At 40.7% G+C, this 27,991-nt stretch overlaps 1 long non-coding RNA gene across 1 annotated transcript in view; it reads right to left on the bottom strand.

The window, feature by feature from the left end:
• Positions 1-512: 512 nt before the first annotated feature.
• Positions 513-27,991, bottom strand: part of LOC118535482 (uncharacterized) — a 48,112-nt gene continuing 20,633 nt past the window's right edge. The window contains exons 2-3 of the long non-coding RNA XR_004917213.2: positions 23,751-23,866; positions 513-1,540 (exon numbers count right to left, since the gene is read on the bottom strand). This is a non-coding gene — a long non-coding RNA (uncharacterized LOC118535482). The remainder of the gene's footprint in view (positions 1,541-23,750; positions 23,867-27,991) is intronic.

Here is a 27,991-nt window from a genome sequence, read left to right as displayed (position 1 = left end):
AACGGAGCTACCCTGCGGCTCTGATTCTCAGGACTTCCCTCTAAGCATGCCACTGTTATCTGGGAGTTTATGTTCAAAGCTTTGCAGCATCTGTCCTAGATCTTTCCAGAAAAAGGATTGCTAAGCAGGAGCAGAATGATCACATCATTCACACTTGAACTCAATGCGATGAGCACATTTGTTTGTCCTCATTAAGTGCCGAGTCGCAGGCGCTAACCGACATGCAGAGGCAGCGTGCTGGGGCAGGGCCAGGGAGCGGGAGCTGGGCAGGAGAGCTGGGCTCTTTCTGCCTGCAGCCTGGGGAGATTACTGCTTCTCTGAGCTCTCAAGTAACTTGTCAAGAGGAGGCATTTAGGCAGAGGTTTTCCAGAAGCTCCCAGGGCCCAAGACCCCCTCAGGGGTCTGGAGGAAAGCCAAACAGGGTACCTACAGGTACCTTGCCCCCATTTCAAACTTGGAGGCTTTATATATATCGAGTTCTAAGGAAGATTGATTTTAAAGGTGTAAAAAGCCCAAGACAAGCTAACCTTCACGTTCTTTACTTATGAAAAGGCAAAGTGAAGAGCCTGATCATCTTTTCTCGTGGTCAAACACGATGGTGGCTGGAGCACAGATTCTGGAGCCAGCCTGCCCGGGTTCAACCCTCATCTCCTCTGTCTAGAGCTGTGTGACCTTGGGCAAGTTTGTTACCTTCTCTTTGACTCAGTTTCCTCATCTGTAGCATGAGTGTAATAGCAGTGCTTGCTGCATAGGATTCTTGCGAGGATTAGATGAGGTAATCGATATGAAGCCCTCGGAACAGTGCCTGGCACACAACAAATGTTTCCTATTATTATTGGCCCCAGCTAGCAGCGAGCTTCTGGCCAGCATGGTTAATAAAGCCACAAAAGGAAATGCAGAAGAGCTCACTCATTCCACGTAAAGGTGCTTGGGAGCATAATTGGATTTGCTGAAAGTGCCTTTTTAAACGGCACTGTTGGTTTCTGATTCACATTTGGGAAGAAAAGCAGAACAGAAGGTGATAAATTCCTTTATGGGAGAGCTTGGCAGGAAAGGCAGATGCGACTGTAAAGTTAATTGGTGAATGGGAGGTGGGACCCCTGGGCAAAGGCAGACTGATGGCAGGAACACGTTCTCCCTCTCCAGCTCCGGCTTGTGGTGATTAATTCATTAGGGATTCTGAAAGGCCGTTCTTGGGTGGCTGCTGGTCCTGTCTTTGCCCAGACAGGGATGATGTCAGCATAGAGTTTATGGAGTTCTGCAATCCTCCGGAGGACTCCAGGAGCTTATAGAGCATCTCCAGGCTGCTGGCCAGCACTCTGAACACTGAATCCCACTCGAACCTTGTGTATTGCAACTTACTTGTCTCCATCATGATTTCTGTTGTTGTTGTTGTTCTCTGTACAGCAGTGGGGCATGAGAAGTAACCTCAAAATTTCCTGACATAAGACTCGGTTTTCTAGCCCTGCTGGCTTGAATCTCTCTGAGAATTCGGCTCCATTTGTCATGGGATGAGATAACACACCAGGCATACACCAAGCTGAAGATGTAGAATTTAAGATTGTAAAATATATCATTAAGAAAGAAATGCCTGCTAATGAAACTCTAACACAAGCTTTAAAAAAAAAAAAAAGTTTGAAAATAACTCCTTCGGACTTACTTAGACTGATTTTTAAAAATCACACACCACTCTCACATAAATACATACATACATAGAAAGGAAAATATCAGATTAGGGTTTTCCTAAAACTTTTTTGCATGCAGAGTCTGAGTCTTCTGAATCCGTTTTTTTAAACCCTCGGTCAACATACCTGTGTTCCTTCACGTAATATCATTCTCTGTGCCGTCAGGGGCAATGGGTATATAGAATGTCAATGTCAAATCATAGTGTAAATTTCTGAAGACATTGTGGATGGCCTGGGGACTCGGCACAGGTGGTGACAACCAGGCCACGTCTTAATTGAAATGCCCTATGAACAGCCGTGACAGGTTTGTGGCTGTGTTGGAAATGACAACTCTTTTATAACCGCCACCAGGCCAGATGCAACGACAAGATGCATCCCAAATGAAGGAACATTTAAGTGTGGGGGAAAAAATCTGTATCTTAGAATCCATGAATTGGTAATAAAGGTTTACACTTGTTTTTTCAGAGGATGGGTTTAATTATCAGGCCACTTTGCAAAGATTGTCGAAAAACTGTACCTCGTCCTGTTAGAAGATAACACAGCAAAGTTTTGGCCTTTTCCAAGAACTTGACAGTTCCTCCCATCAGGGTCTGCTGAAGGGCTGGAATATTCCAGAGGCAAGAGCCAGCCTCGGGAGAGGACAGCTGCTCCTGCCTTGGGTTTCACATTTGCCCAAAGTGTCGTCCCCTTAAATGAGTCACTTATTTGTGTGATGGCATTGTTATTCTCTGTTAAGATACAAATACCCTTAAAAAGATCATTCACTGTCACTGTCTGATTAATGATTTCTCCCTTCCAGACTGGGTTTTGCCAGAGGTTTATTTAAAGGAGCCAACCTTTTAATTTATTTTTTTATGTTTATTTTTTTTATTAACATATAATGTATTATTTGTTTCAGGGGTACAGGTCTGTGATTCAACAGTCTTACACAATTCACAGCGAAGGAGCCAACCTTTTAAACTACAACATTTTTTTTAAAGTAATCTCTTGCCCAAAGTGGGGCTCAAACTCATGACCCCGAGATCAAGAGTCACGTGCTCTACCAACTGAACCAGCCAGGTGCCCCTCTAAAGGAGCCAACCTTTTAAAAAGAAAAATCTCTGAGGGGCACCTGTGTGGTTCCGTCGGTTAAGTGTCTGCCTTCGGCTGAGATCATGGTCCCGGGGTCCTGGGATGGAGCCCCACATCGGGCTCCCTGCTCGGCGGGGAGCCTGCTTCTTCCTCTCCCTCTGCCTACATCTCCCCCTGCTTGTGCTCTCTCTCTCTGTCAAATAAATAAATAAAATCTAAAAAAAAAAAAAAAGAAAAATCTCTGAATGTTTCAATATCGTAAAGCTTAGATCAGAAAAGACCACATAGGGGTGCCTGGGTGGCTCAGCTGTTAAGCGTCTGCCTTCGGCTCAGGTCATGATTCCAGGGTCCTGGGATCCAGCCCCGCATTGGGCTCCATGCTCAGCCAGGAGCCTGCTTCTCCCTCTCCCACTCCCCCTGCTTGTGTTCCCTCTCTAGCTGTCTCTCTCTTTGTGTCAAATAAATAAAATCTTAAAAAAAAAAGAAAGAAAAGACCACATCCTGTATGATTCCATTTACATAAAATATCCAGAATGGGCAAATATCTAGAGACAGAAAGTAGATTAGTGGTTGCCAGGGGCTGAGGGGAGGGGGATGGGGGTACCTGGTATTGGATCCAGGGTTTCTTTCTGGAGAGGCTAAACTGTTCTAAAATTAGATTGTGGTGATGGTTACACAAGCCTGTGAATACACTAAAATCACTGAGTTATACACTCTTAAATGGGTGAATTGTATAATATGTGAATTATATCTCAACAAGGGAACAAGAGAGTTTTAAAAAAAAAGAAAACACTTGTCAGAATGTGTATGAAATAACCCAACCAGTTCTTTTACACTTATCCCAGTGATATATATTTAATAAAAACTTAGAAATATTTTGTTCAAAGCAACACAAAAGACTCAATAAAGCAAATGCTAGGGGCTGTAGCAAAGAAGAGCTGATCTCTTCTTGGAGGAACCCATAATCAAGGAACAGCAGAAGGGAGATATATACATAAATAACTCTGGAGGCAGGGGAAATATTCTGAGAAGACTTGAGGACATTTCTTGGTGAACTCAGGATCTGACCTGGCCTCGAAGGCATTGGACTTTGATAGGTAGGTATGGGGGGATGGGAGAGGTGGCACAGGTGGAGTAGAGAAATGTCTTAGATCCTCTGCAAGCAGAGAGAGGCTCTTGGCAAGAGGCCCCGGTCCAGGTGAGTTTATGAGTCCAAACCGCTGAGAGCTTCTCTGGGAAGAGCTGAGGAATCGATGAGCCACAGAGAGTGAGGGTAGGTGGAGTAAAGCCAGAGAAGGTTCTGGGACCGAGGGGAGAATGTTGTCAACAATGAGACGGGAGTAGGAGCATTGAGCAGGGTCACTCAGCCGGCTGCTGGTACAGATTCTGTTCTCAAATCCTGCTTTCCTAACTCTCAGGTCTGTCATCTCTCCCCTGGAATGATTGTCATAACACATTCTTTGCCATCCCTGGCACTGGCCTCCGGTGGCCTTGGGAGACTGTGGTCTAGTGGACAAACACCAGCTTTGTTCAACCTCTCATCATAGGATCAGAAGCATTCGTATTCCATTAATATGCATCCCTGCCCCTCCTACCCCTGTTCTCCAAGGGGTCCGCCCACTTTGGAACCTTGACTGCAACTAGCAGGTGGATTTGTGAAGGACAGCCTTCTTTCTTTAACCAACCTCTTAGATTGTTTTTTTTTTTTAAGATTTTATTTATTTATTTGACAGAGAGAGACACAGAGAGAGAGGGAACACAAGCAGGCGGAGTGGGAGAGGGAGAAGCAGGCCTCCCGCCGAGCATGGAGCCCGATGCGGGGCTCGATCCCAGGACCCCGGGGTCATGACCTGAGTCGAAGGCAGACGCTTAACGACTGAGCCACCCACGTGCCCCTTTTAGATTGTTTTTTAATACGGGAATTTATTAAAAATAAATAAATAAGTTGAGATTGATTGAATCCATACTTTGACAACTAACAACATAGACTTAACCAAATAGCTGACCCAATCAAAATTTATATATAAAAATACATGGAACAGTTCTGGTGTTAACTTTTATTCCCTCCTCACTGAGCATCAGATGTGATTCTTAACTAGATTTCACTGAGGTCACTGTATCTGTGTTGGCCTGTCAGGATCTTTTCCTTTTCTTTTTTAAGATTTTATTTATTTATTTGACAGAGAGAGACACAGCGAGAGAGGGAACACAAGCAGGGGGAGTGGGAGAGGGAGAAGCAGGCTTCCCGCTGAGTAGGGAGCCCGATGTGGGGCTCGATCCCAGGACCCTGGGATCGTGACCTGAGCCGAAGGCAGATGCTTAATGACTGAGCCACCCAGGTGCCCCAGGATCTTTTCCTTTTCTTTCCCTGGACATTTTTATTAAGTTATCTCCTACGAGGCTTCATGCTGTTCCTCATCCATGCTTGTTGTCATCAAAATTGTTATTTCCTTGCATGAAGGCTTTTCGTTTTCTTTCTCCATCTGCAGTGGCCCAAAGTGGCCCTTTTAGGAAGAGAAGCTTCATCAAGTGTGCTTCTGTCGTGGGCCAGATAGGAACGCACGTGGAGCAGAAGGCAAGTGTCTCTTCCCTCGGCACTGCAAAGGGCTTGCAGCGGCCACCTGTTGTCCGGGAAATTCTGTCACCCCCTGCTCTCTCAGTTGATTCTTTGCTCTGTGTTGGAGCTGTGCCTGTAAGCTCTCAGAGAAGTAAAGAGGATGTTTATAACTTCTTGTTTGAGTATTAACTTAAAAAAAAATCTCTCTCCGGCTCAGAAGTCATTGGCTGATGTAAACACCCTGGTTTTGCTCTTCCCCCCTTCTCTGTGTAGTCTCTGCTCAGCTTTCGTTCTTAGTATGGGCCACTTGGCTCCCTGCGGCGGTGACCTTGCCTGCAGGCCCACACTCGGGCACAAGTGCCACTTCTGCTGGGGGTCACACTATTTAAAGGAAAGGCGGAGAGGTTCTGGGAAGCCTCACTTGGCCTCTCATCCCGGCTCTCCGTAGTCCTGATTGTGCATCTGAACTAATTTCCTTTCTTGATCAATAGATGCATGCTCATAAAATACTAAAACCATAGAAGCCTAATTAATTCAAGCAATAAATATTCCTACCCATCTGTACCATCATAGTGGATAATAAAAAATTTGCACTTATTTTTATTAAATCAAAGAATAGTATAAAATTAGCTCGCTTTCTAATTCCATAATATCACTCACTGCAGATTCCTTTCCCTCAAAATATTTGAATGGATTGGCTAATTCACACTATGGGATATTTTCAACTGTTTACCAAATTGGAAGAAGTCCAAACCAGATGCTTTTTAAAAATGCATTCTTTATAAACCAGGAAAAGATTCTAAACTCTGAGAGAATCCCAGATGTTTGGACGTTTTATCTGAACTGGGATGATAAAACCCTCTTGTCACTCATTTGTCAGATCGAATGATTTCTTTATTGTGACTGATAATTGCGAGAGCAGCCTTGGCTGATGCCATTATGGACATTACCTCTTCCCATAAACACCAGTAGAAGAAAATTCTGAATTACTAAGAATGGTCCTGCTCTATGACTCTTCTATGATTACTTCTATCAATTTCTTCAGTCTTCAGTTTCACATTCCCAACAAATATACAAATACCGTCTTTCTTTGCTTGTAGGCCAGTTCACAGAAAGCACTGTTACTTAAAATTATTTTATTGGCTTATATTTCAAGTGATTATAAACCTGAAGACTTCCAAGCAAAGGAAATACTTAAAAAATTTTTTTTAAGTTTAAATAGTTTACCCCCCTTTTTAAAGGCCAGCTATTTTATGTTCACATTTTGTAAATTATTCATTCAACAAATATTCATATGTTATTAACTAGTGAAAAGATAAGTGGCAGAAGCACTTGGTCAATAAACAAAGAAAAAATGCATGATTAAATATGTGATAAATGTTATAAATGGAAATATGCGGTGGGATATTAATGGTGTGTGTGTGGTGTGTATATGTGTGTAGTTAGGTAGAGAGAGGCTTCTTGGAGGAGGTCACACTGAAACCAAGGCCTGAAAACAGGAGGTAGACAAACAAAAAGAAGGGGCAGCAGCGTCCCAACTAGAAGGAACAGTAAGTACAAGGCCTTGAAGGAGAAAAGATGTTGGTATATTCAGTTGGAGAAAGGATTTCAGTGTGGCCGAGATGTGCAGAGCAAGGAACAGGTAAGACAAGACAGGAAAAGGGGAAGAGACCAGATCATGTGGGTCAGGAAAGAAGTTTAGATTTTATTGGAAGCACAATCGGTTTAAGGTGGTCAAACAATGCTGTATCATGATTCAATTCATATTAAAAAAAAAAATAACTCTGGTTATCTTTTGGTGGGAACAGGAAGTCAGGCCACTACGGCAGTGATCCGGGCAAGAGTGGAGAGTGGCTTACAGCTGGAGAAACTGTTGGAAGATGAAAAATATTCAAGGAGGTAGAAAAGGCAAGATTTATTGAAAGCGAGAGAAAAGAGGGAGGGAGGAACAGAGTATGGCAGGGCCTTTTGGATTTAGCAACTGGATGGAAGATGGTACCACTCAATAAGATGGAAGAAAACTAAGGGAGGGAATGTTCTGGGGGTGGGGATTGGGTTGAATCAAGAGTTTTGTTTGGGGGATATTGACTTTGAGGTGCCTGTTAAGAAAGTTCTGTATTCTTAAGGATGGTCATGCTCTAAGATGCTTTTGTGATTATTTCCATCAGCATCTTCAAACATCAGTGAAACTGGGGAAATGGCAGAGGCAGATGGATAAGTAGATTGAATATATGATGTATATGAGCTTAGAGGGGAGGCTTGGTTGGGGAAGTATTTAAAACCATGGGTGTAGATTACTGCCCTAGGGAAAGGATATTCGAGAGAAGAAATTAGGCCTCCTGATTGAATCCCCAAAACCCCAACATTTAAAGATGGTGTCGAGGAGGACAAGTCAACAAAGAAGTCCGAGGTGTGGCTAAAGAAGTAGGAGGGGCACCAGGAGAGTGTGGGGTCATGTAGGCAGACAGGAGAGTGTTTTCAAATGGTGGAAGTGGTCCCTCATTTCAGGAGGAAAAATTTCAATAGCATGGCAGGAGTCGAAGCCATATGGAAACTTGGGAGTACCCAAAGGTCATGGTGATTTTAAATGCCTGTTTAATCCAACTGTGTATAAAGTTTAGTTTACAGGGGCGCCTGGGTGGCTCAGTCATTAAGTGTCTGCCTTCGGCTCAGGTCATGATCCCAGGGTCCTGGGATCGAGCCCGGCATCAGGCTCCCTGCTCAGCGGGAAGCCTGCTTCTCCCTCTCCCACTCCCCCTGCTTGTATTCTTTCCCTCGCTGGATCTCTCTCTGTCAAATAAATAAATAAAATCTTTAAAAAAATAATAAAGTTTAGTTTACAAACTAAAATCCCACTGACAAAGCAAGTCCAAAAGTCAAGCAAAATGTCAAATGTCCTGCAGGATCCTTCATTTCTAGAAAGAAAGAGAAATAACAAAACTTATGCAAGAACTTGTCACATAAAAGATCTGGCAATGCATATAGTATATTTCAGTAAACAAATCAAAGGACAGGGTTTTTTGTTGTTGTTGTTGTTCAAGTGGGTGGATTTATTTACTGTTAAATATTCCTGCATAAAATGTATGTACACTATGAGTGCAACTATATTTGAACCATGCATGTGGGATGTAACCTACAAAAGGGAGTTTTGTTAGAGTTATGATAGTTACATGATTTAAGAAAATGTTTATATTGCTACTATATTATCTTTCTCTAAAAGAAGGAAAACGATTGATTTCCCATGACGTGAAATGTAAGGAACTGAGGTTTCTATGGTTTCTGCTCAACAGGTACACACTTTTTTAGCTGATGGGAACTTCCCAGACCAGGCAGGTAAGAAATGACCCCAGACCCCACAGTGAGGCAGTGTGGGAGGAACTCTAACCAGTCTTCCCCATCTGTGTGCATAGTTCTTTTTCCACTGCTCCTTTAGTACCACAAAATGACCAACCCCTGAAACTCTAAAATCTACTTTTCATCTTATTCCCTAACTTCTTCTTTGGGACGAGATTAGAGTTGGCTATCAAAGCAGCATTGTTTATCTGCATGATTTCCCACTTTGATTATGTACACCTAACCATGATTCCGTGGGTTTGTTTCTCCGGATGGTCGGAGGGGCTGGACCACCTTGGCTTCCCTGGCTGCTGTCCAGGCCCCAGCTGGACTGACTGCAGGTGGAAATCAACCATGGGGGCGGCGGGGGTGGGGGGGGTGGGGGGGGGCCACAAAGCAGTTGCCTTAATGTTATCAGTAAATACTTTGTTACTTAATTACTGGCCCATTTCCACCATGAACCAGCAGAAAGAATCTCAATTTAGTTCCCGAGGTCAAAGGTAGGGTTGGGCAAGAAAAGCAAAGAGCAAAAGCAATGTGGATTGATCTTCATCAGCCTCTCAACCTGGTGCTCACTGAGGTCAATCTTAACATCAGTTTTTACTCACTAAGCATTTATTGAGTGCTTTGGGTGGTCACTGTGTTTGCTGCCAGCCAGATTCTTAAAGCACCTCACTGTGATGATCAATTATGAGAGACAAAACAATATCCGGATATGTGTCCTTTTGAAATGCAAATAACTGAAAAAAAGTAATAAAAAATTGCCACTGCTTTTGTAAAAATCAGAAGACTCAGCCCCTGCTCCCCTGAGCCCCATTTAACACCTTTTGCACACTCTAGCCACTCAATTAGAGGGAACTGGCAAGATGAAAGGCATAGAGCTTGCAGATTAAAATATATCTCAAGAACCTTTCCATGCTCCAAGGTAGAAATTATTCATAGAATTATAGATGAACAAAACTCCCTTTTAAATTTAAAAACTGTTTAGAATACTGTTTTTTTTTAACTACAAATTACTTCTTCTTCTTCATTTTAGATGTTTTATTTTAGTACCAGCTACTTCTCCTCTCAATCACTGTGATATCCATTTATATTTGAAAGAACATAACCTAAGATCAGGCAGTAGTGATGCTATTTGAAAGACTGATCATTTACTTGCATTGAGAAAAGACACATTTTTTAAATGGCACGTTCAAAACTTGTGTAAACATCTTTAAGGAGCCCCTCCATGATGACATTACACATTCTCTTTCGGAATAACCTGATTTTGAAGCTCATTCCTTTTCCATCCATGACTCTTTTTTTTTTTTTTTTTTCAGAGTAGAAGAAAGAGTGGGGAGGGAGGGGTAGAGGGAGAGGGAGAGAGAGAATCTTAAGCTGGCTCCATGCCCACTGGAGCCCGACACGGGGCTCAATCTCATGACCCTGAGATCATGACCTGAGCCAAAATCAAGAGTCAGACACTTAACCGATTAAGTCACCCAGGAGCCCCCTTCCATGACATTTCTTTCTTTTTTTTTTTTTAAAGATTTTATTTATTTATTTATTTGAGAGAGAGAGAGAGAGAGAAACAGCATGAGAGGGGAGAGGGTCAGAGGGAGAAGCAGGCTCCTTGATGAGCAGGGAACCCAATGTAGGGTTCGATCCCAGGACTCCGGGATCATGATCTGAGCCAAAGGAAGTCACTTAACCAACTGAGCCACCCAGGTGCCCCTTCCATGACATTTCTTAATGTTCTCTTTGCACAAAAGATTCTCAGAAGGATGGGGGCACCTGGGTGGCTCAATCAGTTAAGCGTCTGCCTTCAGCTCAGGTCATGATCCCAGGGTCCTGGGATCGAGTCCCATGTCAGGCTCCCTGCTCAGCAGGGAGTCTGCTTCTCTCTCTCCTTCTCCCTCTGTGCTCTCTCCCTCTCTCTGTCTCTCACACACACACACACACACTCTCTCTCTCTCTCAAATAAATAAATAAAATCTTTCAAAAAAATTAAGAAAAAAAGATTTTCAGAAGGATGGAGAGATAAAAAAAACACCACTTTTTAAAAAAGATGACAAGATGCTTCATAAAAGGGTAGAATAAAGACAAAATGGCATGGAATCCAGAGGCCTGGATTAAGCCTTTCTGAGCCTCAATTTCCTCTTCTGTATATTGGGCAATAATACCAGCACCCACCTCCTGGAGTTACGATAAGCTAGGCAAGATGGCAGCTATTATTATGAGGAAGTACATTTGGGGTTGGATTCTCATGTGTTTATTTTGCAGGGAGAGTATAACCCAGTGGGACCCTAAAAATAACTCAAACCTTTAGGGCTGTACATGTATTTTTTGATTCAGTGAAAATTTATACTCAGTATTCTAGTTTATAAGGCATGAGAGAAAGTTCAAAAGCCTTTGTGGAAAAAGAGATCTTACTGAAGTCTTCTTAAAGGACACATTATTTACTCACTCAACAAGTAGTTACTGAAACGTACTACAACCCAAGCATTTGTGCTAGGTGCTGGGGAGTGATCAAAGGAGTTTCTGATCTCACCCAACTTGGATCTAATGGAGAGGAGATCGTGATTGACCAAATAACCACAAATAAATACTACAATCTATAAGAAAAGCTATGAAGAAAAATTCTGACTTCTTTTAAATCTTGGAAAATAGAACAGACATTGAAAAAAATACTTGAGAAGTATAATTTTGCCATTTCTCAATCTCAGTGTCTTTCGTAATTGAGAGTTATGATGTTAGTACTAGGGTTCACTTGTTTGTGTGTGGCGCTCTTTGTGAAGATAAACTGTATCAAATATATCTTGAATTTTCAAGATTGGATTAAAACATGGAATCACTAACACGGCAAACTAATGAATCCCTGAAGCTACCACTTCATATCAAGGTCATGCACACATTTTGAAGGGGCAAGAAACTCTGGACAGGAAGCTGGGGGTGGATGCGGGGAGTGGAAGCCTAAGGAAGGCAAGGACAAGATTCCCAGAGCGGTTGTCAAGTCGCCTGGATGAGGAAACCCTGAGCCAGAGTGACAAAAGGATTGAGGCAGGGCTAGAAAGACTAGTCATGGCACTCAGAAAGCAAGTCTCTGGGGGAGGGGATCATTTATTAGTTTTTACTTGTATTCAAATAATTTATCCAGAAGGCCTCAGAGAAGTATTTTTCAAAGAGTAAGTTATGACCCATTCTTGGGTCACAAAATAAATTTAGTGGGTACCCACTGGCATTTTTTAATGAAATAATAGAAAATGTCCATGTGCATGGTCCATAGCAGAGATGAGGTTGTCTGTGTTTGGGGGTGTATGTGTGCACCAAGTGGCCTCTGGGGCCCAGAGCCTGTTTAGTGGTGGGAATTCCTTGAGGAATACCCTGTCCCCGACTTTTCTTAGGATATGGTCCTTTAAAGTTAAAACCTTCTCCCAAGCAAGTTGGGCAGGAACATCGGTCACAGAGCAGCACTCCTATCCAAGCTAAAGTCCAGGGATCCGTCTGCACTAAAGATGGTGTCTGGATGGGGGGCTGGCCTGCAAAGGTTCAATCTAGAAGAGTCGTCCTTGAAAATGAAAGAAACAGAGACCAAGTACAAGGCAAGAGCATTATCTTCCTTCGATGGGAAGGAAATATATAGGTCGGAATCGGTGATATTTGGCCATTTTTTAACTTGCAAAATGGCAACCTCCTTTATTGAAATTAAGTGGTGGGTTGGTCTGGCTGTGGAGAGGTCCCCTGATGACACAGCCTCATTTAGGACTTGACCTGTGAATGGGAAAGGTGCTGGTAACAGAGAAAATTGGGAGTGGGATTAAACCAAGGGCTTACATTCATATTTTCTCTGCTGGGCTGTTTGTCCTTGAGCAACTGCTCTGAGCACCTGTCAGCTGTCTGTAACTGAGGCCATTGTGTCTTAAACAAGGTATGCTTAGAGGGAGCTCCCTTCTCTCCTTAGCACCTTTATGAATAAGACGGCTTTCTAAATACTGTCAATGTTTTGAGTTTTATTCCCCCACTTGATAAGATACTTCTTTTACTGTGGTTAAAAAAATTACTTTATATAAAAACTTTTTTTGGAAGGATCAAGAGGTTGATAATTTTATTTGCAGATATAATTTCTAACTTCCAATCTTCCCACATTGATTTTGGATGACAGAGAGAATTCTCAAGGAATGAATAGCTGGTCTTCCTTTGAGTCCTCAGAGCATTCCAGAGAGGACTCCTTGATGATAAATGGGGAGGAAAGGTTGACGGGATGGGGGGGTCCGGGGGGGGGGGGGTAATGGAGGGTTGTACAGGTTTGGCAAACCATGGGGTCCCTTTCGCTGAGTTAAATTGGTGGAAAGGGAGTGAGAGAATAGGCACTGAGCTGGGGATCCAGACAGATAAACTGTGGCGGAAGAAAGATTAGTAAAGCAGTAATGGAAGATGCCAGCTTTCATCCCGGTGAGGGGCGGGTGGTTCTCTGCAGAGGCGGAGGAAGAGTGGCAATCCAGGGACCCCAGAATGAGGCATAAGCTGTCAAGAGAGATGGCAGATCTCCAGGATAACCACTGCTTTCTTTCAAGAAAGGGTCCACCCTGTCATTGCAACTTCAGCCGAGGTGTCCGATCAAGGGAATTTGAGTTCTTCCAAAAGCTTTTCTTAGTCGAGGCCAAAGAGCTCTTTATTTCACACGTAGAGAGAAAGAAATGTTTCCTTAAAACTCTTACCTAAAACTTCCATGTTGTGGGAAAAGCATGTGTGTAGAAAGGGGACAGACCTGAGTAGCATTTTTTTAAAATGCTCACCACAGACTCACTGTGAGCCCTTGGGTAAGATAGTTAACAAGTTAGGAATCTCAAAGAACTACAGTTTCTTACCCTGAAAATAGGGAAAATAATGCCTCTTTTGTAGGGTTGTTGTGAGGATTACATAAGACAAAGTTTATAAAGTGGAAGGCCATTGCTGGGTACCCAATAAATGAAGTTAGTATGTATGTTATAATCTTTCTGGTCCAACAAGCAGTTAAAGGACAACCAAAACAGAATATGCAACTCTTTTAGAACACCAGTTTTGATCATAATATAAACATTTGGGGCAGATTTACAGAATTCATAATTCAAGTTGGGGGTCTTTTTAAAGGCTTTTATAAAGTGTTGCATGAAGCAGCTCAGACAGATAAGTGCAAATTCTATGGCAAGATCAAAGGAAATGTATCCAGTTTTAATTCTTGCATGAGGATCAAGTCTAAGAATTATTCAAGCACTTTGGTTTTCTTCCTTTCCACTTTTGCTGATTAACCTCTGTTTTATTTAATGTTGGCTTCTCTGTTACGGGTAATGTGAGTAACATTTGGAACAAAGGCTTAAAAATTATAGACAGTTCAGACTTAGAGCTGAAACATATCTCAGGGATTATATCCAGTCTAGTATATTCTAGATGAGACCCATGCAAAAATAACATGTCACTATTTTGTTATATTCCTGTATCATTTACTTAATATTTTTCTTTAGGTCAACTGTTTAAAAAAAAACAAACATAATACCTACTTTACTTCCAAGCAGTAATATTCATAAACATTACAGGTTTGATAGGCTAGTAAAATAAGTACATACACTAAAGCATTTGTCATCTAAAATTCTCTCATGTACTACTGGTGGCACAGGGCGGGGGTCGCATACTCAGGTAAACACTGATCGCATACACCCCTCTATTTTATAGATGAGGACTTCAGATAAGACTTTGAGTCTTAAAGAATTGAAGTGATTTGCCCAGAGTCTGTGACTGCAACTCCAATAAAAGTCTTGATATAAGAATTTGGTAATTAAAAACTACCTAGGGGGGCACCTGGGTGGCTCAGTCGGTTAAGCATCCGACTCTTGATTTCAGCTCAGGTCATGATCTCAGGGTCGTGAGATGGAGCCCTGTGTCAGGCTCTGAGCTCTCCCTCTCTCTCAAATAAATTAATAAATCTTTGGGGGGAAAAAAAAGCCCATCTAGGTATTTCAATAGTACCATTCTTCTTTTTCACATTTCCCATATACTCCCCAGAATCCAAGAGAGTAGGCAAAATAAGGATTGGCCTTAGTGAATGAGAAAACACTACGTATTATATATAGCCCCTTCAAAAAAATATGGAGATGAGTCAAAGGACAAAGAACTAGATTTTGTAGTTTGTTTCTCTCTTAAACCAATTTTAATAATCATCTGAACACAGCCCAAAGCTGAATCATTTACCTCGGCTCATACCCCTTTATGGAGTTTATTTTTACTGACCAGATTAAGGTCAGCAATATAGACCTTCTCCTGACCCTGAATGCCTTATTCGTTGAAACTCGAGTGTTAGTTCCTGTTTGCACCATTGTACCTTGTTAGAGAAGGTATTTCTATTCTCCAGAGAGTGAACAATAAGCTACTGTATGTTTGGTCTCTAGAGTTCATTTCTTCATGTTTTCATTAGTTTTATTCATAAGATTCTATTAGAGTCAATTGTTAAATTGCTGGAAACGTCCCCAACAAAGGACAAAAAGGTTCTTCTATAAAACAAGAACAGCCCATCCCCTGCCCAGACTTGAAGGACCATAAATTGGTGTAATAAATTGCAGAATATAAGCAAGTTAACTTTTCTTCCTACTCTCCTAAGGGGCCTGGGATTTGTGAGCCCACGTCTGAAAGTAGGTCAGCAGCATAGTAAAAAAAATCCTACTAAATACTAGTTGGAGTTCACTGCTTTGAAAAACTGTGGTCCAAACTAGTTAAATCAGAGTCCCTTATGTTCATTTTGATGGATTCAGTTATCATACATAACCTGGAGTAGTTGAAATAATTGTTATAATTAATAATATCTCATTTGAGATATTCTTTTTTAAAAAAAAAATTCTCCTTTTACTTCCAGAATTAATGGTTAGAAAAACATTCCTCAGTTTATCCCAGAGGTTTCATTTGACTCAATTCCATTGTGGAGTCACAGTTCCCCAGTGTCTTAAAGATCCTAGAATCCCTTTCTCTCTATTCTGAACTCATGGGAGCATTTGAATACAAATCTGTTTTGATTCATTACTACAAAAGCACATTATCCAAAAAGGTGCACTATTTGAGAATATGCATGGTCATGTAATTTCTAGTCAAAAACATAAAAGCCAATACATCACTTAATATTTATTAAGAATTAAGGACCCAAAGGGGGTTAGTTACTAACAAAGACAGAAGCACATGTAATTCTATGTCAAATGAGAAATTTGAGCATATTCATTGGAGCAAGCATTAATCTTTTATGAATTGTACAATTTTAAATAAGGCAACATAGGGGAAATTACAATAGAGTGAAGAAAAGAGGCAATTTTGGGGAATTATAATGTATTGAAAACACATGCCAAATACTTCCCTCAGTCCTGATGAATGGGATCAAGCCATATTCTATCTGAGCTTCACATTGTTTTTCCATCCTACATTCTAGCAAAGTCTGAAAACAGCAACGTAAGGAGGCAGGGATAGAAATGTTGCAAAAATATTTGTTTTACAGTACAATGGATGCTTATCTTATTTTAAATTAAATGTTCCCTAACGGACAGCTGCTTAATGGTGCTCATGCGCTCCCCTCCCCCTCTCTTGTGTAATTTGCCCACAGCACTCCCTCAAAAACTACTAGAGAGAGGCTTTTGCTATTCTTTAATTTAAAAAAACAAAAAAACAATAGCCAACCATCTCTCTAACACACTGGTAGAATGTTCCCAGAACAGTTAAAAGCTCCTCTATTATACATTAGTGCCTTGTTCACGCCATGGACTCCAAGACAATTTCCCAACTATTTATTTGCTTTTAGCACTTTTCTCTGCAAACTCAGAAACCAGCTGCCATTTCCTTTATACCCTTAAAATTAGGTGGGATTATGTCAAACAATGAATGATATAGGAAAGGGCTCCTAACTTTCCCATTGTACCTACGGAAGAACCCTTTTGGGAACAGAGGGATCCTCCAGGGGACACTGCCCCCTGCATCGGCAGAGGGCCACCTTACTGTGGACAAGAACACACTTGCCAGGCTGTGCCAACCCTTGTCACTTGCACTTAAAAATAAGACAAAGGATGAGACTTCTGACTTAGAACCAAGAGCCATGTTCTGACAGCGCCGTTGTGAATGGTACAATTTTAAATAAGCAACATGGGAACATTGCAATAGAATGAAGAAAAAAGGCAATTTGGGGGAATTAGAATATACTGAAAACACATGGTGAATACTTCTCTCCATGCTGATGTATGGAGCCAAACCTCTCTGGTTATCCTTCTGGCCCCTGGAGCTGGACATATTTTTCATCCATGCCTTGGACCCTCTATCTGGACACTTGGGTTCCAAGTTTATCTTGCCTTCTTGCCCACTCAGGACCCTTAGTTTCTGTAGCTAGCTTGCCCTGCTCGGAGGCCACACTTTGTCATTTCTTCTGGGTCAGTGAACTGCCTCCCATCTTACTGGCCGACCTCACTCCCTTCCCTCCTGTGTGTGGCTTTTGCGAATCAGCCAGGACAGTGTTGACCTGGGACATCCTCTGTCCTGGTTCTCTCTAGCTTATCCACTCCCTGCCCCCAACTTCCTGCTGTCCTGAACGGACTCCTGTCCAGTTCCCAAATTCATGAATTAAGGAATCCAAAGATACATTAAAAGTCTGGCCTCAACCAAAAAAAGAACAATGTAATTTTGTTTAAAATGTGACAAATGCAAAGTACTCAGGTAGTCAATATCCTTGACAGTGATCATTTACCCCGAGCAATTAATAGCTTAAGTTGTTGGGAATTTCTCAGTACTGTATGCTGGAGGGACATGGTTCAGATCTTCAGACTGAGGGGAGAAAGGAGACAGAGGGTGGCAAGGGCCAGAAAAATGTGAAAAGGACTGGAAAAGGGGACCAACAGGAAAGATGAAAGGATGTGGGGTATTTGTTTGTGAGAAGAATTTAATTTGCAAGTTCATAACTCCCTTTAAGAATGTGATGCTACTCCAGGAGCATTGGATTTTATTGTCCTCTCAAAGCTTCTGTTCAAAAAATACTACCGAAGGGACAAAAGATAAAAAGCAGAAGGAATGTGAAGAGAGTGTGTTCATTCTAGTGCTTTCTGAGGGTGGAACCGCAATGACTTAAAAGGCCTATCACGGAGATAAGGAAGTCTCTTGAGAGCTGCCAGACCAGTATTTCCTAACACCCTTATTTCCTCTCCTGTCTCAGCGTGGCCCAGTTCACATTGTCTAAGGATAAGTCATGAACTGTTCCTACTCTGAGACCCACTAATTCCCCCTTGAAGAACATGCTCCAAGGACAAAGAACAAAAGTAACTTCCACAAACTTGTTCGTAGTGGCATTATTCAAGTTGTAGTGACGTCTTTTAGGGGTCAGCCCAGCCCGTGAGCTAGCCTCTCTTCTGTGGGAACTCCTTCCTCCCTCCCTTCCCCAAAGGTGGGGCCCCGACATCCATGTTTGTAGTGGGCAATCCCCCTCATGATCTCCAACTCAATCAGGGTTGGATCTAATGCAAGCCAGGATGTGGAACTGGGACGGAAAATTGCAGGTTAATCTCTGTATGTGGTCAGAGTGATACAATAAACTATGAGGTAACTCTATTCCCCTGCAAGGACAGACAATCAGAGTAAAGGAAAGAAGAATGAAGCAGATTCACCAAGAAAAACAGAGATAAACAAAGAATGGACTGTCAACTTTCTGGCTCCTTCCAGACGCCCAAACTGCATTTCTACCCTTTGACTCCGTGACACACCCCTCTATCTTTGTAATAAATTACCCTTTCAACTTAAAGTAACTTGAATCACCTTTTGTTGCTTATAACCAAAGCAACTTAACTGGCACACAATAATAAAAAAATCGGAAGCAAAGTACCCAAAATAAGAAAATAAGTCAATTAGTGTATCTTAACATGATTAAATATCTTTTCAAGTGATTATCTACATGGAAAGATGCAGGCCAGAAAGCAGAATGAACATATTGCTTGCAACTTTTAAATTGTAGACTTAGTCAACAAGGACTGGAAGAGTATACAAAGTAATGTAAACAGTTACTAAGGGCATGAGAGTTTCAGAAACATTGTTTATACAATATCTTTGAAATTTAGACATCTGTCATTCTGAAGCAGTGACTTAATATCCCACTTCAAATCTTCCTCAGAAGATTCATTATTCAGATATTGATAGCCCCCCATCAGTCTTCACCCAAAACTGGGAAGTTTTTCTTGAGTCCGTCTTTTCTCTAAAGGGTCTTTTATTGGGAAATGGTATTTAGGAGTTACAATTCTGGGTATGATATTTATTTATTTATTTATTTTAAAGATTTTATTTATTTTTTTGACAGAGAGACAGAGAGAGAGGGAACACAAGCAGGGGGAGTGGGAGAGGGAGAAGCAGGCTTCCCGCGGAGCAAGGAGCCCGATGTGGGGCTCGATCCCAGGACCCTGGGATCATGACCTGAGCCAAAGGCAGACGCTTAACGACTGAGCCACCCAGGCACCCCTCTGGGTGTGATTTTAAAATCATCCTTACTTTTATTTTTTTTATTTTTTTTTTAAAGATTTTATTTTATTTATTTGACAGAGAGAGAGAGAGACAGCTAGAGAGGGAACACAAGCAGGGGGAGTGGGAGAGGGAGAAGCAGGCTCCTGGCCGACCAGAGAGCCCGATGCGGGGCTCGATCCCAGGACCCTGGGATCATGACCTGAGCCGAAGGCAGACGCTTAACGACTGAGCCACCCAGGCGCCCCATAAAATCATCCTTACTTTTATATGGAGAACTGAATAAAAGCAAGCTGAATGTAATTTGAGATATGGACTAGAAGATGGTGTGATGGTCCATCTGGACTACCAATAAGAGGAGCTCCTTGAAGAGTAAACTGATTAAAGGTCTGGCTCAAGAAATGTCAAAGACTAGCCTGGAACGTCTTACCATACCAGTGAACAGTGAAGCAATCTCAGACTACTAAGGACATGTCAGAAGGACTCAGGAATCCACCTGCAGAGACTTCCACTGGCCATATGAGATAATTATATATTGATAAAAATAATAATCACAAGAGATTGACACAGATTAAGGCGTTTAGATCCATGAATTCATAATAAAATGAATTCAAATAATTAAACATGCATATGTAAAACCTTTGAAGGATACTAAGTCATTACCTACGTTGAAAATCCCAAAGAATCATTTTTTAAAATCCTAGAACTAATTAGTGATTATAGCAAGATTGCAGGACACAAGTTAATATACAAAAGAAAGCCAGTTGCTTTCTTATATGTCAGCAGTGAATTTGAAATAAAAACACAATGCCAAAGTTGAAAATAGAGCTACCATACGACCCAGCAATTGCACTACTGGGTATTTACCCCAAAGATACAAATGTAGGGATCCGAAGGGGTACGTGCACCCCGATGTTCATAGAAGCAATGTCCACAATAGCCAAACTATGGAAAGAGCCAAGATGTCCATCGACACATGAATGGGTAAAGAAGATGTGGTGTATATATATACAATGGAATATTATGCAGCCATCAAAAGAAATGAAATCTTGCCATTTGCAATGACGTGGTTGGAACTGGAGGGTATTATGCTGAGCGAAATAAGTCAATCAGAGAAAGACATGTATCATATGACTTCACTGATATGAGGAATTCTCAATCTCAGGAAACAAACTGAGGGTTGCTGGAGTGGTGGGGGGTGGGAGGGAGGGGGTGGCTGGGTGATAGACATTGGGGAGGGTATGTGCTATGGTGAGCGCTGTGAATTGTGCAAGACTGTTGAATCACAGACCTGTACCCCTGAAAAAAACAATACATTATATGTTAAAAAAAAAAAAAAGAAGAAGAAGAAGATAGCAGGAAGGGAAAAATGAAGGCGGGGGATCGGAGGGGGAGACGAACCATGAAAGGCTATGGACTCTGAGAAACAAACTGAGGGTTCTAGAGGGGAGGGGTGGGGGAATGGGTTAGCCTGGTGATGGCTATTAAAGACGGCACGTTCTGCATGGAGCACTGGGTGTTACACGCAAACAGTGAATCATGGAACACTACATCAAAAACTAATGATGTAATGTACAGTGACTAACATAACATAATAAAAACAAAGAAATAAACAAAAAAACACAATGCCATTTACATTAACACCAAAAGAAATACTTAGGTATAAATCTAACAAAATATGTTCAAGTTCTATATACGTAAAACTACAAAACTCTGCTGAAAGAAATCAAAGATCTAAATAAATGGAGGGGGATGCCTGAGTGGCTCAGTTGGTTAAGTGTCTGCCTTCGGCTCAGGTCATGATCTCGGGATCCTGGGATCCTCGGGCTCCCTGCTCAGCGGGGAGCCTGCTTCTCCCTCTCCCTCTGCCTGCCACTCTCCCTGCTTGTGCTCTCTCTCTGTCAAATAAATAAATAAAATCTTTTAAAAAAATAAACAAAAAAATAAATAAATGGAGAAATATTTCATCTTCATGGACAGGTAGCCTCAATATTGTCAAGATGTCAGTTTTTCCCCAACCTATTTATAGATTCAACACAATCCCGATCAAAATCTCAATTATTTTATGAATATCAATGTCAATTGTAAAGTTTATATTGTTTTGATACTGAGAAACTTACTCATTATTTTGAAAACCAGTAAATAAAGGGGAAGAATAAAACAAGAATAAAAGTAAATTGGATATGTTATTTCTCAGATTAAAACCTTCCAACTGTTTTAAATTGCATTTTAAATAAAAGCCAACCTATAAGGTCATGCTTGATCTGGCGTCTTCTAAACACATTCATCTTATTTCATGCCTCTTAGCCCCTTGCTTATGATGTTCCAGCCACCGTCACCTTTAAATAAACTTGCTTTTTTCTGCCCCAGGTGGACTCCTCTTCACACTTCAGATCTCAACTTACCTTTCCAGGGGGGCCTTTCCTGACCATCTTAGGAGTAAATCCTAGTTATTTCCTCCCTAAAACCTAACCAATTTTGTATTTCTTTGTTTTTGTTCACTTGTTTTTCCCAGTACATTGTGAATTTTAAGAGGGGAAGAATGCCTTGTTTCCACCCAGGAGCTACCACATAGAGGCACTCCATAACTATTCGTGGGAACAGTGAACGAAGTTATCCATCACGTTGAGACTGGATGGTTGAAAAACAGGTGAGACTCTCAAATAAACCAGCAAGGGTGATTGTGGGATCTCTAGAAGGGCAGAAGCACTAAGGTCCATGTGTACCAAAGAGCCAGAAGAGCACTGGGGATAAAAAGAAATGTGATTTCAGGGATGCCTGGGTGGCTCAGTCAGTTAAACGTCTACCTTCAGCTCAGGTCATGATCCCAGGGTCCTGGGATCGAGTCCTGCATCAGGCTCTTTGTTGAACAGGGAGCCTGCGTCTCCCTCTCCCTCTGCTGCTCCCCCTACTTGTGCTCTCTCTCTCTGACAAATAAAGAAAATCTTAAAAAAAAAAAAAAAAAGAAATGTGATTTCAAGGAGAAGGTCATTGTGGAGATTGAGAAATAGATGTGATCACCTTAGGCTTTGGGAATACTTTTATGGAGGGTTACAGTTTTAAAAACTGTAAATACCACTTTAAAAATAAAAATTGTATAGTTCCTAGGCCTTAGCCTATTTATTCTCAATTAACTACTCCCATGTTACAGATAATAAATAAGGGACCCTTTTCATTATGTATGTGGATATGGCATGGGGACAAATAATTCTAACAACTCTTATTATTATATCTGATCTTTGATATGTCTTGATGTGAGCTTAGGTGTATGTATAGAAAACCCATCACGGTTCTATTTTGTGCTTGGCAGCTTTCAAAACGACTCAATGCAAATGTATCTTTTATGATTAGGAGCACTGTCATGTCCAATGCTCCTTTTAATTTCTTTCTCTTTTGAACCGAGAGATTTTTCTGAGGCTAGCTCTTAGCAAAACCTGTCATTATAGTTTCTGAAAATTAAGACTGGGCTAACTGAAATTTTTCATAAAAATGCTAGGAAGCTGGTGGGTTCTGGAGAACATATGGCTTTTTTTCTAATGTCTTAATCAAACAGCATAAATACATTACAGAAAATTTGGGAAATAAAAAAAAAGATGAAAGAAATCAGACATAATCAATCCCCATGACCCTCATGTTACAAATCTGATATATTTTCTCATATGCTTATTGTTTCCTAGATCAATCTCAGTGTGCATATAAGGTTTTATCCTAAAATTTTCTTTCATTCTAAAACAGAAGGCAAGCAAATTAGGTAATTTAAAATGGACATAGATAAGGGGAAGTAAATAAAGGAGACCGATGTAGAATGAGTAGTCAGGAAAGGTGTCACAAAAATGTAATTTGAGATAGAACCTGATCGACAAGAAAGAATCAGCCTTCTGACTGTCTGAGTCAGATCCTTCTCATACCTGATGCAGTGAGGACAAGGAAACTGGACAGGAATGAACTTTGTTTGAGGAACAGAAAAGTGGCCAGTGTGGATGGAGTAAATGAGCAAGAGGAACATGGACGAAGATGAGTTGGGGGAAGGAAAGGAGGGTGTGTGTGTGTGTAAGAGAGAGGGAAAGAGGATCCTCTGGGACCTCAGAAAACATGGTAAAGAGATTATTTCCTGGTCTAAGAGCAAAGTGAAGCTATTATAAGATTTTACACAGAGCAGTAACATATCTGACCTACATTCTTAAGAGTACTCCAGTCACCAAAGATAATATACAAAAATTATTTCTGCATGAGTGAGGACACAAATGCTAAGGACCAAATCCCAACTCAAATCAGCTTAACCATTCCAAACCATTTGTCAGGAATGCTCATGTATAGTGGGAAGTATAGGGAGTTTAGGTAGGGCTATACCCAGGGGTCCAGAGGATGTCCTTAGATCTTTCTGTTCTCTCTCATTAATTCTGCTTCCCACCCTCTCCTCTGCAACTCTTGAACCCTGCCAACCGGGGATACAGCTGCCAGTAGCCAGAGGTCCTCCAAATGGAAGACAGCTTCTGTCTATCTTCAGTTTGGTGCAATCTGGGAAAAGACTCAAATTGGTCAGGCAAGAAAAATGTATCTTTTCTTTGACCAGTTACCATGTACAGGGAGATGTTACATTGTCACTGGTCCAACCTGCATCATATACTCACCAGTTGGCAGAGATGAAGTTGGGCTACCATGACATACATCCCCACCAGGATCATGCAAGATTGGGAAGGATTCTCCAAAGGAAAGGAATATTGCTACTGGGAGATTCGTAACCATGCTGGGCAGAGTAGGGAGAAAAAAAAAAAAAAAAAAGAAACAACCAATAAGTGTACTGCATGGTCATTCAATTTACATAATCTTTTTTTTTTTGCCAAGTAATATTCCACTATATGTATATTTTATTCATTTAATATTTTTGTTCAAACTACCATTGTCAAGTTCTCTACTTCACTGAAACAATTTGATTGTTTCATAATTCGGTTGTTTCCAATCTTTTATAATCATGAATAATATTCTATGACCGTCCTACGGCAAATGGCTTTTTCTATACCTTTTGTTTTCTTCATCTCCAGAAAAGGGACCCTGGGTAAAAGGGCATGAGATCTTCTTTTCTTGTTGATACATTTTGTCAAATTTATTACTTTCTAAAAGCTTTTGTCCATGTGAAATGTCAGTAGGCATTCATAAAGCATATACATTTTTCTGTCTTTACATTAATGAGTACCATCCCCTTTTCATTTTACCAGTTTAATGGGTGAAAACGACAAATATTTATTTTGTTCTTCGCTTTGTAAAATCACAACTGCTGGGGAAATTTTGTATTTAAGATTAGTTGTAGTAGCTCTTCTGTAAATGTTCTGCACGTGCCCTTTGCTGATTTATCTAGTAGAATCTTGGTAATTTTTATATCTCTTTATCTGAACTCTTTTTTTTTTTTTAAAGATTTCATTTATTTATTTGACAGAGATAGACACAGCGAGAGAAGGAATACAAGCAGGGGGAGTGGGAGAGGGAGAAGCAGGCCTCCCACAGAGCAGGGAGCCCGATGCAGGGCTCGATCCCAGGACCCTGGGATCATGACCTGAAGGCAGACACTCAACGACTGAGCCACCCAGGTGCCCCTCTTTATCTGAACTCTTTAAAGTTATTAGTCCCTTCCCATAAGTGACAGTGTTTTCAAGTTTGCAGTTTTCCTTTTTATTTTAACTTTCAAAATTATATTTGCTTTTATGTTGTCAAATTTTTATTTCATCAACTGTTTCCAGGCTTAGAAATTCATATTTTTCCAGCAACTTGAAAAATATTTAATTATATTTTATTTTAGCTCATCTAAAGCTTGATTTTTCTTTTTCATTTCTCTACATATCCCAAATTTTATTTTTTATTTATAATGTGAAATGAAGGTATGAGCTGATTTTTCTCTCAATTGCTAGCTATTCAACCCATTACAATTTATGAAGTGATCTTTCCTTCCCAGTTGATTTGTGATACAACATTTAATATGTATTTTATGCATGCTAGAACCCATTTATAGGCTATTATGTTCCACTGAGGGGTTTGTCAGTTCAATCCTTATACCAGCACCACAAAGTGTTAATTCCTATTGCTTTTATGTTTTAGTATCTGGTAGGACTAGCTCTCCGCTTCATTTCTCTTTAGGATATCCATGTTATTTTCATTTGGTCATTCTTTCAGATAAAGTTTAGGATAACTTCCAAAGTAAAAAAAAAAAAAAAAATCCTATTGAGCTGTTCATTGGAACTGCATAAATTTTAAGAGAGAAAACTTCTGGAAAGTACCCAAATGCTAAGATCAGGGTTTTCTCTCATCAAATAGATCAGGATTCTGATACCTTGTTCTCCTCTGTCCGGTTTGCTCTTTCTTTTTGGGAACAAAATCATTTGCACGAGGAAGAAATTTCTGATTCATGTGGAGTTTTTATTTAAAATTTGTAATTTAGAAAATACTTCTATTGTGGCTGACCTCAGAATTGAAGGTAGGACTTAAATACCATCAGCGGGTTGGACTAAAATTCCTATACTTTTTGTTGTCTCTTTTTAGTTTTAGTATTTCTACAGATCTTTTAGAACCTAAAAAAAGACTTAAGAGTTTCAGGATGGGGAACCTGATGTGGGGCTGGATTCCACGACCCCTGAGACAATGACTGGAGTGGAAACCAAGAGTCAGTCACCCAACCGACTGAGTCATCCTAGCGTCCCAGTTGTCCAACCCTTTAAGAAGTTTATCCAGTGTCTGGAATCTTGGGAGATCATGTGTGTGTGTGTGTGTGCGCGCGCGCATTCATATCTATCTTGAGTAGGCTATAGTTCCCAAACACTATGTTCAAGTTGGAGCTCTCCTGTGTGGGTTAGGATTTGGGGTAAAGCCTATTGCTTTCTTTTTATCACCCTTTTTTACCACTCGATGCATTGCAATTGGTGTACAGGTAAAGCCAGCTTAAAATCACCAGATTTGAAGAATGAAGGAAGTCACAAAAGCTTAGCCAGAGGATTGGGTATGGAAGCAAGAAGGGGCAGTACTACCTCTCTGTCTTTTTGGTGATGAGAAAGATGTCCTAATTGTATAAGCCTGTGTTTTGCATTGCTTTGTGGAAACATCAAATAAGATACTTCCTTCTCCCCTACCTCACAAAGCTGCGTTCAACTGTCTAGAACCTGGAGATCCTTGGAGAGTACAGCTTGTGTGTGTGTGTCTCTGGGACTATAGCGTATCTCCAATGACTTACAAAACCATACTCAAGCTTTCTGACTGTTCCAGGAGATCATAATTCTCACATCCATTTATAGACAACATGGATTGTTTCACCTTCAGTTTTACTGGGATGCTTTTCCTGTCTTCACACATTTCCCTAGTCTTTGAATCTTTGTTTTTGTCTCAGTCAACTGTATTTAAATTCCTACTTAATTGTCACACTCCTTAAAGTTTTTATTTTTTCTCCTTTGGCAGGCAAATCTTTTCTCTCCTGAAGAATCTTGTGGTCAAGAGAATAAAAAGCTCTTCTTTGTAGTTCTCAGAATAAGGAGCAGTTTCTTTTTTTCTACACTGTGCACTGCCTAGCGGTGCTTTGGTTGGCACTCAATAGGAATTTATTTACTCAAAATAGATTCTAAAGAATATCAAATTCATTCAATACCCAATACCACATTTATTCAAGTGCCATGTTCATTCATTCATTCATCTAGTTTCTGGTAGCTTCTTTTATATTGTCCTGGAGTGGAAGTAAAGGGCACAATAAAACTTCAAAGATTTTTTTAAATTAATAGACTTTATTTTTTACAGCAGTTTTAGATTTACAGAAAATGAGCAGAAAGTACCAAAAATTTCCGCATACTCCCTTCTCTTTCCCCAATTTCCCCTATTATTAACATCTTGCATTAGTGTGATGCATTTGATACAACTGATGAACCAATATGGATACATTATTTGTAACTATGGTCCATTACATTACATTACATTACATTAGGGTTCAATCTTTGTATTGTACATTCCATGGGTTTTGGCAAATATATAATGACATATATCCACTATTAGAGTACCATGCAGAAGAATTTCACTGCCCTAAAAATTCTGTGTTCCACCTGTTTATCTCTCCCTCCTTCCCAGAACCTCTGGCAACAATTGATCTTTTACAGTCTTTGTGGTTTTCCCTTTTCCAGAATGTCATATAGTTGGAATGATGCAATATGCACCCTTTTCAAACTGGTCTCTTTCACTTAGAAATATGCACTTCAGTGTCCCTTGTGTATTTTCAACCTATAGACTTTAAAAAATTCATCAATAATATGGATTAAACACCTACCGTGGGTAGGCACAGTGACAGGTGCTGAGTATACTGCAGTAAACAAGACAAGCAAGATTGTTGCCCTTGATCTAAGTTTGAGAACTGTCAGATATTCAGTCCCCAACAACAGCTTTTCCAAGGCAACAAGTATTCTACCTGTCGTGTTGAAGGTCTTCTTGTTCTTCCCTGAGGAAATCATTTGCTTATGTCATCAACTTGAGGAGATCAGTGGTATCCACAAGTGATTTACCAGGTTCCTGACTCACCAGTTCCCTCTCTTTAGTGTAACAGGAATGAGCTCTTCTGGCTCACAACGTAGATCCCGATCTAATTTTGACTACAAAATTTGATGAAGCAAGAGGAAAGCAACTGCCCCAAAAGGAGGTCTCTGCCTGTTTTCTTAGCTTGGAGCATATCTAGATCTTCCTTCCTACCTAATGACTAACATATAGAAATTTAGTTCTGCCTATAGTCAGTAATAAAATCGAAAGTTGTAGTTGAAATTTCAAAAGATAATTTATGGATCACCAGTAATATAGTTGCAAATGAAAATATAAGGCATCCTCTAACTCTTTCATTGGTTTCTTCCCCCCAAACTGG

Source organism: Halichoerus grypus, chromosome 3 (genome assembly GCF_964656455.1).
Source record: "Halichoerus grypus chromosome 3, mHalGry1.hap1.1, whole genome shotgun sequence".
Taxonomy (NCBI): Eukaryota; Metazoa; Chordata; class Mammalia; order Carnivora; family Phocidae; genus Halichoerus; species Halichoerus grypus.
The sequence above is the reverse complement of the archived record's forward strand: the minus strand, read 5'-3'. Positions and strand labels throughout refer to the sequence as shown.